The sequence below is a fragment of the Nicotiana tomentosiformis genome, chromosome 11 (genome assembly GCF_000390325.3).
Source record: "Nicotiana tomentosiformis chromosome 11, ASM39032v3, whole genome shotgun sequence".
Classification (NCBI taxonomy): domain Eukaryota; kingdom Viridiplantae; phylum Streptophyta; class Magnoliopsida; order Solanales; family Solanaceae; genus Nicotiana; species Nicotiana tomentosiformis.
In genome coordinates this window covers 75,445,525-75,457,774 of record NC_090822.1, presented here as the reverse complement: position 1 = coordinate 75,457,774, position 12,250 = coordinate 75,445,525, and the positions used below count along the sequence as shown (strand labels likewise).

The window sequence follows — 12,250 nt, the reverse complement described above, 5'->3', positions numbered from 1 at the left end:
TAACAGTAAAGCCAATTTGAGGTATTTTAAGATTGGGGACTTCGTCCTCAAAAAGGTATTCCGGTCAACAAAAGCGGCAAATGCAGGAAAGCTGAGCCCAAATTGGGAAGGCCCGTACAGAGTTAGAGGCATTGTTGGGAAATGAGCGTATGAGTTGGAAACCATGGACGGCAAAGTGTTACCATCAAATTGGAATGCAATCCATTTGAATAAGTACTACTTCTAAATGAGGATAATACCTACGACCAGGTATCATGAAAGTTCGATTTTATTTTGTTCTTTTGAATTTTACTAACCATTTTAGATGATAGGCAAAAAGATGGCTCGTACCAAATGATGATATTAGACCTAAAAGACACGCAGAATACTAAATTATTCCCTGTATGGGTTACAACTTTTCTGATGGAAAAAGGGTTATGCAGTCATCATCTAAAAAGTTATCTCCGAGTCCCGTTTTGTATTTTCTTTTTCAGGAAAAGGACCAAAAGAAAGGAGTTGATCCAGTGTTTGAGATTTCATACTTCATTGCTCTAACACTGGGGGAACTATGCATATAGAAGATTACACAAGGAAGAAAGATATATACCAAGGGCATAGTTCAGTCTGAATCAAAACCTTGAAGAAACCTTTGAAAAGTTTTCAAAGAAGTTCAAACTCGCAAAAAGGATGCAAGATATTCCCACGAGCTTCTAGGTTAAGGCCATAAATTTAGTCGCGGGAGAATAGACCCGAATTTGTAAACCTGCTACAATGAAAGCGGTTATAAAAATATTGTATGAACAGTTATGAAAATAATGTACATAATTTATTAATTTGAGAGTTCGAAACATAAAACTTCCTCAAATTATTTCTCTTTTCATATCTACTTCATGTTTCATATATTTGCAACAATATGAAGATGAGACTTCATCTTCATCAGTGTTGTTAATATTAAAGGGCCCCCTATTATATAAACTCGTGTACATCTATTAAAGCATTTTAAGTACAAGAATAAGCTCAAATATTAAAAGGGCAGAAGAATAATATGCGGCAAAAGCAATAAAGATATTTATATCATAACCCCAAAGAACAGGGGCGGTATTTATATCATAACTCCCAAAAAGGACAAGGGCAGTAAAACCTTCCAAAACGTTGTTCAAAAAATACGAGGGAGTTCCAAACAAAAACCAACAAACAAACACTTTAAAAAAAAGTCTGGAAAAGGGAAAAGCTAAGAAGCATCATCAACAGGAGAAGAAGGATAGACTTGGGGAGAAGAGGGTTGAACATAAGTTTCACCAGGAGCAAGTCCATCTCCATCACCCTTAGAACCTTCGTCTTCAGGTGTGGGAAAGTTTTGACGTTGCTGAGTCTGTTCAATTGTTTCTCTGGCCTTAGCAATCTCAGCGTTAAAGTTAAAATCTTTCTGGATGGCTTAAGTTAAAGTCTCGAGGCGAGTGTTCAAAAAATCCCAGCTAATATCCAGTGATGATTTATCTTCAGGGTCTTCATAATCCTTCTCCTACTACTCGATCTCAGCTTTCAATTCTTCTTTTTCTGCCTCTGAGGCTTCATAAACAGTCTTCAAAGGAGCAAGAAAACTTTCAAGGAACTGGACTTTATTTGTAGAGGCACATAGATCTTCTTGAGCTTGGGTAAGCGTCTAAAGTAGATCACCTGCGTAAACTTCTTTTTGATTAAGGAACTCTTTCAAACTCCCTATCTCTTTAGTAGCCTTGAAAAGATGTTCAGCAAAAGAGGATTTCAGTCTATCCTTATCTTTCTCAACTTGACTGGAAGAAGCTTTTAGAACCGCTAACTCAGCGGAGACCATTGATAAGTAGGGATTTTGACAGCTTATTTTCTATCTTTTACTTGCGTTTTAGCGCAAAAATACTTAAAGGTATTCCCGAAAACTAATGAAATGTGGTTTTGTACAAGAAAATTGGAAAACAAGCTAAAGGAGTCAAAACCAACTCATAAAGGAGTCAAAAGTGGACAAAAGACCTAAACAAGGCAAAAGGCCTACAGTGCGGACTGCACAATACTGTGTGCGGCCGCAAAACAAAGGAAGAGCCATGTCGGTTCTTCTTCAGAGTATACGGACCACACAAATATTGTGCGGCCGCAGAAGAGGAGATTCAGAGAGCTAGTTTTGGGCAAGCTGAAGGAGTGCGGACCACACCATAATTGTGCTACCGCAGAATGTTAATTGCGGCCGCACTTAATATTATGGGGTCCGCAGAAGACAAAGATCAGAGAGATGGGATTTCAAGTTCAAGAAGAAATGCAGACCGTATCATTTTTGTGCGGCCGCATAATCAAGAACGCGACCACACTCATTTTTTATGCGGTCCGCAGAAGTCTCACACAGCCAGAGCCTAAGATCAAGGAGTGTGGACCGTACTATAATTGTGCAGCCACAGAAGTAATAGTGCGTCCGCACTTACAAATGTGCGGTCTGCAGTATTTGAAGGAGTGCAGACGCAATCCAAAATTGTGCGACTACAAAACTAGAACCTGTCAAGCCAAGTCTTATTGTGCGGACCACACACATAATTATGCGGTTGCACCACCTTCGCAGGGTCATTTTTGTCAGATATTTTCAGCTTAGTATAAATAGAACTTTTTGTCATTTTAGAGTAAATTGTTTTTGGGAGAGCTTCTGAGCCGTTTTTCTTTACTGTTTTGAGTAATATTGTACTAGATAAGCTTCTAAACATTAGATTTTCTTTCCCTAATCAATTACTATGCATTCTATCTTAATTTCTTCTTGTATTTCTTCATTTTTCATGAGTAGTTAAATCTTTAGCTAGGGTTGTGGCCCAACCCTAGTGTGGGTACTTAATGGGTATTTTATTTAAGAATTGTTTGTGATTGGGTTAGTGATATTTAGCCTAGATCTTGCTTGAATTCAAGGATTAATGGTTGCAAATATTGGTTCATGCCTGATTGACTTAGTCTCTAATTGAGAAAGAGAGACTAAGTCAAGAAAAACTTGGCTAACAAGAAATTGGGGTTAACTCAAGAAATTGATAGCCCCAATTAAAGGGTTGAATATAGAGATAGTAAGACCTGACTTGAGCATTTATCACTTGCTTTGTCCAATACCCATTTGGACTTGAGAAAGCCAAATTGGGTAAAATCACTCAAACTACCGAGAGGTATAGAGTGGGTAATTGCGTGTGATTGCTATATTATAACCCCGACCAATCAAACTTGCCCTAGAGTTTACAACCCATTAGGTAATCACCTAGGTGGAAGTCACGACCCTAGATCTTTTATCATTTGAAAAATAACCAAAACCAAAAATAATGTCTCCTAGTTTTATAATTGCAATCAATGGTTTAAAGTAGAAGTAGAAACAACAAACAAGAATAGGGAAGTGTAATCTAAGGCATATTGTACAATTACACTAAATATATACATAATTCCAATTCTAACTCCCTAAGGATTCGACCCCGACTTGCATTGGGTTTTATTATTGCTTCCACCGCCTCACTACCTATATTAGTGGTGTGAGTTTGGGCAACATCAACCATCCTCAGTTGTTGTTCCAAAGATCCTTTTTCCTGTGCAAGAATGTCCTTCTCTAACTGAAGACCTTCTAAATGTTCTATCCAGTTATCAACCTCGATGCGCAACTCAATTAATTGTTGGTCAGACCAAGAGATCCTTTTCATAAGCTCAGTGCCTATCAAATTAATCTACAAAAAAGGCAAAAAAAGAAGAGTTACGAATATGGAAAAGAAAAAAAGGAAGTATAAGTTAAGTTATACCTTAAGAGAAAAATAAACGATATCATTCATTAAAGTCAAGGAACTGTGACCCTCCAACTTCTTCTTTTCCACGGGTCCTAACAACGGTTTAAGCCATACATCAACTTGTCTAGATTTTCTCAACAAATTACCACCCTCAGGGACTTCAATAACAGCTCTTATCATATCCCGTCTGCTACTAGAAGGCTCAGCTTCTACATAAGGAGCAATAACGAGAGCAACCATTGGGGTAACATCAGGTAAAGACACAGGGGGGTTGGCTGAGTTTCCAGCATATTCATCAGAAATTTCTAAAGGAGCACTCTTTGGCTCATCAATGAGTCTAAAGGTAATCGAACTTGATGGGGGATCATGAGAGACATGGGTTTCATCATCTGAAACCATGCGTCTTCTAACACGTGGTTTTTCTCACCAAGGAACCTTCTTCGGCATCCTCTTCATCATCAGACCCACAGGCTTCAACAATATTTCTCTTGGAGGAAGAAGTACTCAAAATTCGTTCTTGAGCAAGACTTACAGAAAGCCTGGTTGAGGGAACAGATGCGGGACTGATGCCACAAATAGCAAACCCTAATAAAAATGGGGTGATGAAAAAGTGATGTATGAATGAGTAAAGAAGGAAAGAAACTGCGAGATTAAAGAGTACCGTGAGTCTTCACTTTCCAACCAAATTTCTGTGAAAGAAATGTTCTAGATCTTTTGTCCATGGGAGCAGCAGTCAATATTTTTTCTACCCAAGTACGGAAGTTGGGAATTTCTTCGAAAACTTCCATGGTTGCTGAAAAAATGAATATACGATTATATAAAGGAACTCAGGACATCAAAGAAAGAAAAAAAAAAGAAAAAGAAAACTTACGTGCAAAGTTCCATTTTTTTGGAAAAAGCATGTTTTCTCTACCCACTAATCCACTAGTGGGGGCAGCAACAAAATGGACATACCAGCCATGGTCACGATCATCCTCGTGGCTAACTAAAACCCTTTTACTTCTAGGCACGAGAGAAAAGACACCTTCACGAAATAGCTTAGGAAAGTAAATATGAAGTAAGTGACTGAAATTAAAAGGAGCTGAAACTAAATCCGACAAATAGCGAAGGCATACTACTGCCTTTCACACAATGGGACCAATTTGACCAAGGCAAACATTAAAATAATGACAAAACTCAATGATAACTAGGTCAATGGGAGGTTTAAACCCTAAAGTGAAAGGGTAGGTGTAAACGAAAGAGAAGCCATCATGGTAGGAAGTGATTCTTTGGTTGGCACCAAGAATTAAAACTGGGAAATCTAGTTTCCAATGACATTCTCGTCGAACTAAAGAAAGAAGACCAGGAGTAATCAGACTTGGGTAGTGTTCAGCAGGGTTAAGGGAAGCTATAGAAGAAACTTGATTTTTCATGGCTTCACGATCTGATACAAAAGAAAACTCTTGAGGAACAATCTCAGAAACTGTAGGCTCACGCATAGGTTCATTCTAATCCCTATTTTTAGAAGAAGATCTCGGGGTTAAAGGAGCTCTAGGTTTAGAAGAAGATGGTTTGGCAGAACTACATTGAGAAGTAGATAACGAACTAAGACTGCGGAGTCTATCACCTCTCCTACTCCTAGTAGGGGAAGTAGAAGGAGAAAGCTCATCGACGATCACAATTTTGCGAGGGTCTGGTGTTGAAGAAGACATGTTTAACAAAGAAAATACACAGGAATGGTATCGGACTATGAAGGGAGGTTAAGATGATGGATACAGAGAATAAGGAAGAAGGTTTCAAGAAATTAAAGGGGATGAAGTATTTATAAGGAGATGCGACCGTCATCAAAGTTGATCATTATGAAGTGTCATAATAGAACTGTCATTTCGTGACTACTGTAGCCACAGAAAAAACTCTAAAATGCGCTGAGAAACTGTATAACCAATCAACTAAAACCACGTGGCATGAGCATTAAATGGATGTGACATACGTCGCATCGATTCTGAAAAGAGCATAATGATACTCAAGAAACGGCGACAAAGAATTATCGCCATAAATATTTACCACTTCTCGAATATTCAGTTGAGAATATTCAGAAACTAGGGGGCTATTTGTATTAGTGAAAAAAAGACATGACACGTGGACTATCAACGAGGTGACAGGGCATGGTACGAGGACCGTCAATATTTTGACACCTCCCGATGTTGGCAATTTGAGGACCTGGTGCAGGGTCGAGGGTACGGCTCTCGTGTTCTGGATCCATGGCCTTCTGAAAAGGGCGTTATAACTCATATCGCCTTCGATCACATGAAACTTTGTTTCCTGGATGGTTCCGGACACGTTTATCGGCAGGGTAATCTCGCCTTTGGTGGTTTCACATGCCATATTGAATCCGTTTAGAACCAGAGTCGCGGGTACGACCTGATCTTGCAGGCCGAGCTATTCTACGACCCTCGATCTAATGATATTGGCCGAGCTACCTAGATCAATTAACACACGCTTAATCTTAGTTTTATTCATGAGTACGGATATTACCAGTGCATCGTTATGGGGTTGGATGATTCTCGCTGTATCTTCATGATTGAAAAACAAAGTCCCTATGGGTGTGTAATCTTGAGTTCGAGATCACTTATCGCTCACGATCGATGTTTTAGTGCGTTTAAGCATCGGTCCCTGAGGGGAATCGACGCCGTCGATGATCATGTAAATGACGTGTTGCGGTTTTTCTAGCTCGTTTTGCTTGCCGAATTCCTTGTTCTTAAAATGGTTCTTCGCCCTGTCATTCAGAAATTCCCGAAGGTGTCCTTTGCTAAATAACCGGGATACTTCCTCTCTTAATTGCCTGCAATCTTCCGTTTTATGGCCATGAGTGCCATAATATTCGCACATTTGATTGGGATTCCTTTGGGCAGGATCTGTCTGCATGGGTCGAGGCCATCTGGTGTCTTTGATGCGTCCGATGACCGATATGATGGCGGATGTTTCAATGCTAAAGTTATATTCCGATAATCGAAGAACTTCTATAGGATCGGCATATTTATCAAAGCCGCTCTTCCTCATAAGTCCCCGAAAATTTTTCCCCCGATCAGTCCTTCGGTTGTTCCAAACCATATCACGTGCTGAACCATTATCCATCCGATCTGTGACGTATGGTCGGTATCGGTCTCTATTCGATCTTTGTTCTCTACTAATTTCCCTCTGATTTTTAGTGGCAGTGCGGTTCTGATGCGCGGGTCCATACGAGGCTCCCAATTGATCATCTTCGACCCTGATTTTTGATTGGTACCGATTGTGTACATCTGCCCAGGTTATTACCGGGTACTCGATCAAATTTTGTTTCAGCCGACGTGATGCTGTCGAGCTTAACCCGTTAAACCCTTGAGTGAAAGCTTGTACGGCCCAATCGTCTGTGACCGGCGGCAAATCCATATGTTCTATTTGGAATCGGGATACGAATTCCCTCAGCATTTCGTTACCCCTTTGTTTTACTTTGGAGAGGCCTGATTTCCTTGTTGCGACTTTTATGGCACCAGCATGTGCTTTTACGAATGAATCTACTAACATGGCAAAAGAATCAATGGAATTTGGCGGCAAATTGTGGTACCAGATCATTGCTCCCTTTGCGAGGTTTTCTCCGAATTTTTTCAGCAACACGGATTCGATATCATCGTCCTCCAAATCGTTGCCTTTGATGGCACATGTGTAGGAGGTGACATGTTCGTTAGGATCGGTTGTACCATTATATTTGGGAATTTCGGGCATACAGAATTTTTTGGGGATTGGTTTTGGGGTCACGCTCGAAGGAAAAGGCTTTTGTATGAATTTTTTCGAATCAAGCCCTTTTATCATCGGCGGAGCCCCCGGGATTTGATCGACCCTAGTATTATATGTTTCCACTTTTTTGTCGTTGGCTTCGACTCGTTTTGTGAGTTCCTCGAGTAATTTAGCAATTTTAGGAGTGTTCCCTGATTCTTGCTCGTTTGATTTTACTATGGCGGGCTCCGTTACGGGGGTGACTTCTCGAAGAAGTGGATTGAAGTTCGGCCTGCTTTGCATATGAGTTTGGCTCTGTAACTGAGCTATCGCTGCTTGTTGGGCTTGTAGCATTTCGAAAATCATACGCAAGCTGACCCCGATTTCCCCCGTGCTGGGGGTGTCTCGGGCTATGGGTCGAGCACCGCCTTGAACGCTTCTTTCCGGTTCAGAACGTTGATTCCCTTCTAGAGCTATTTGTGAATTGATATCCAATGGTACTTCGGCTCGAATTTTGGGTTCTTCGATTCGAGCCTCGTTGCCGTCATCAGGTAGTCTTCCGGCCCCAGGCGCCAAGTTATTGGTTTCATCTTGAAGGCCGGCTTCGAGATCAATAGGTAGAGCCATTGCTGATTTGAGGTTGTAAGCTGGAGTGTACTGTAGATTTATATCAAACAATCATTGTTACCCTTAGCCCCACGGTGGGCGCCAAACTGTTTACTCGAAAATCGGGAAACGTTGAATTTAGATGTGGTTCTAAGGATACGTAAATTCCTTATGATACAAAAATGACAATACAAGTATTTTGCTATAAAATGGGAATAATCAATAGGAAGGCTCAATGAGAAACATGAACTCTTAATGTATCTTGGGGAAGATGAGTCTATTGTAGTCTATGCCCCCTTTTTTTAATAGAGGGTCACCACTTTATCTATAACAACATAATAAAATAATGCATATAGTGGAGGACCCATGATAGTTTGTCTTTTCCTTGATTCCTGCCGAGATTCTCTCCCTCGGTGCGGTTATGATGGCTTTTGTCGGCGAGCTCGGCACTGGCTCGAGCTTGGTGTTAGGTCGAACCCCCGGTCTTGGTTCGAGACAGTTCTTCCTTGGGCATCGATATTCGGGGCCTGTGTCGGTTTGGAGTTGCCTCGTAGTTCGATTCGGATACGGGCTCGATAATGATACCGAGTTTTGCCGTCGATCGGTCTTATAGCTCGAAACTCGACGCCCTTACTCCAGAATTCGTCCGAGCTTGATATGTGGATACCTTTCGATTGAGACGTCATTGTCTTGGTCAGTCTTTAGGACTGAGAATCGGTTTTGACCGTACACAATTGTTACTATTGTAAACCAAGTAAAATTATTTCAGACGAGGGCAACATGATAAGTGAAGAAGAACGAAATTAATATAATCTTATACTTTTGTATATGATGGGAAAGAAAAAAAGTTTATGTGCCCTTTGTAGGTTTACTAGCAAACAAAACCGAGGCGAGATAGTAAATTTCACTTACAAACATGTGTCTATTAGAAAACAAATCCAACCTCTACTAGTTGTCTTTAAAAAATCTAAGTGTTTTTTCTCTTAATTAAATGGTGATTCTGAATCCTTCTCAATTAACCATTTGTGGTGCTGTCAAATTGTTTAAATTGGTGAACTAATAATACAAGAAGGTTTGGATCTCATTTACTTTGAGTATTAACTTTATTGTGATTGCTGATATTTTCTGCAGCTTGATGTCATTTATAAGTGAAAATTGTGAAGTTTCTCGGTCAAATTAAAAAATTTCTAATATATATTCTTTTGAAATCTCTCTCTTTCCCACTCTGACTATATCTTTTGCTCTTGAGATCCCACATTCTCTCTATTAAAAAGAAAAGTTTGTCATTAGGTCCCAACCGGGTTGAAATCACAACCTAACTCCCATTTTCCTACTTCCTTTTCCTCTATAAAATTTACACACACTATAAAAGAACGAGTGATCTAAACACTATTTGCCAAACAGATTTTGTAGCATTAGCAGTACATATTACATGATAGCAATATGGTACATCCCATACAGAAATTGTTAGTTCTCATTGTTCACATTGCTATTTTCAAACAAGTAGCAGAATACTAGCTTAGGCCAAACTCAAATCTATGATATCATTCTCTGCATTTTGTATTCCAAAACCTTACATTTTCCTAGTACTAGGTTACTAGCTGAATTCGCAATTCGCGCTCATAACATATCTTGTGAACAAAATAGACACCAAATTGTGATAATCATCTCAAAATCTCCATAAAAAATGTAGCATGCAAACAATAAACCCTTCTCCCACTAAAAGACAGAAAAATATCATTTCTTATCGAAGAAGATCTATTTAAAAAGGGAAAAAAAGGTGAATTGTTTTGCTAAAAGGTCAAATAGAGAGGTCTCTGTTATGCTTGTTCTAGCAAAATATTTGGATGGTCAAATTTTTATATTTTATATGTTTTGTTTGGCTAGTGTATTATTATTATTATTATTCTGCTCTTCTCGTCAGTATTTGATCAGGAAGTATGTCAAGGGGAAGAGGCACTAAACGTAGTTGGGGAGGTCGTGGGGGCATGTCTAACAAAGGGGGAGAAGGCTACCAACAACTACCGAACACTTCTTAGGCCAATATTAGTGAACCATCAACCCCTACATCTCAATAGGTTGGTTCAAACCAACACATATATCTCGTCTCACGAAAGTAGTTTTCGGCAGCTTATACGTACATCTCAAGATGTCCATGCTCAACAAACAACTTTTGCTTCTCAAAATGTTGGGGGTCAACAAGCAACTCCCGCTTCTTTGAATATTGGTCATCAACAAGCACTCCATTCTTCTCCGGATGTTGGTTCTCAACAAGAAACTACTTCTCAAGATATTTATGCTGAACAAACACTTGCATCTTATGAAAGTAGTAATGCATAAGAAAGACGAGATACTACTCGTGGCATGATATCTTTGAAAGTAACGAAGACACGTAAGTAAATCTAATTATATAAGTTATGGTTTAATTCGTTTTCACTTAATTATCTTCCAATAAAATATTATATTAATCATTTTGTAGATTTTGTCCACATGAAGCTGATCGGAATGTAGCAATAGCCTTTAAAAAAAGCTTCTCTGGATCATGGCATTGTTGGAGCAAAGTTCCGGAGCATGTACGAGATAGATGGTTCAATGACTTCGAGGTATTTATACTTAACTGTCGTAATTGACTTAACTTGATAAAGGATACCAAACTGAATGTTTACTTTCTAATTGCAGAAAAATTATTCTTTTCCTAGTGAGGATAAAGTTTTTACATTACTGTTATAAAGCCTGCTGTGAACACAACCTACATATGTATCAACTTTATATAAAGTGTATAATGATGTATCAACTTTATATAAAGTGTATAATGATGTATAAGAGGTGCTTATACACGCTTTTACATTACTGTTATATAAAATTATACAAAAATTTGATTTCACCTCCTATGAACTTCAATTCAGGGAAAACATCACCAAATAACTTTAAATTTTAACAACTTTAAAATGATATCCCAACAAAGCCTAATCATTAATTTGACAAAAAAAGTTCAATATATCAGAAAACCTATTTATGAGTTTTCAAGTTTTTCAAAATATATCTCAACGATGAAGTTTTTTCACTTTAACAATGGCGGAGCAGCAAAAGAGCATTGAATCAGATATTAATCAAACCTCTTTCGTTTTTCTTCTTTGAAATCTTTGAGTCATAGGCTAAATCAGGTAAGAAAAACGAATTAATATAGGCTTAATATTTTTTTTGGTCAAGGAAGATATTATATATTAGATAACTTCAATAACTGTCTGTTCCTTCATGAAATGGGGCATGGACATCGTAGGGCCGTTGCCTCAAGCAAAAAGAAAGGTACAATTTCTGTTAGTTTTAACATATTATTTTTCAAAATGGGCAGAAGCGGGTGCTTTTAAACAAGTGCGAGAAAAAGAAGTTATGGATTTCATTTGAAAAAATATTATATACCTATTTGGAGTTCCAAAGGAGATTGTATGCGGCAATGGCCCACAATTCATAGGCGTGAAAGTCACAGAATTCTTCTAAAGTTGGCAGATTAAACGAATTACTTCTGCACCTTATCACCCAGCGACCAACAGACAAGTTGAATCGACAAACAAGGTTATCATCAATAACTTCAAGAAGAGATTGAAAGAATCAAAAGGCAAATAGCCAGAGGTATTACCCGGGGTGCTATGGGCTTACCGAACAATAACAAAAACTAGTAGGGGTGAGACTCCATTTTCACTTGTATACGGAGCAGAAGCTTTGATTCCGGTAAAGATAGGTGAACCAAGTACGAGGCGTAAGCATGCCACTGAAGCAGCAAATGAGGAAGAATTGCGGGTAAATTTGGATTTGATAGAAGAAAGGAGAGAAGCAACATTAATTCGAATGGCGGCTCAAAATCATATGATTGAACGATATTATAACAGTAAAGCCAATTTGAGGTATTTTAAGATTGGGGACTTTGTCCTCAAAAAGGTGTTCCGGTCAACAAAAGTGGCAAACGCAGGAAAGCTGAGCCCAAATGGGGAAGGCCCGTATAGGGTTAGAGGCATTGCTGGGAAAGGAGCGTATGAGTTGGAAACCATGTACGGCAAAGTGTTACCATCAAATTGGAATGCAGTCCATTTGAGGAAGTACTACTTCTAAACGAGGATAATACCCACGGCCAGGTATCATGAAAGTTTGATTTTATTTTATTCTTTGGAATT

At 38.9% G+C, this 12,250-nt stretch overlaps 1 long non-coding RNA gene across 1 annotated transcript; it reads left to right on the top strand.

The window, feature by feature from the left end:
* The first annotated feature begins 9,488 nt into the window (after positions 1 to 9,488).
* On the top strand, positions 9,489 to 10,797 carry LOC117274213 (uncharacterized). Its single transcript, XR_004504310.2, has 3 exons — positions 9,489 to 10,473; positions 10,561 to 10,684; positions 10,761 to 10,797. It is a non-coding gene; the product is annotated as an uncharacterized lncRNA (long non-coding RNA).
* Positions 10,798 to 12,250: the final 1,453 nt, after the last annotated feature.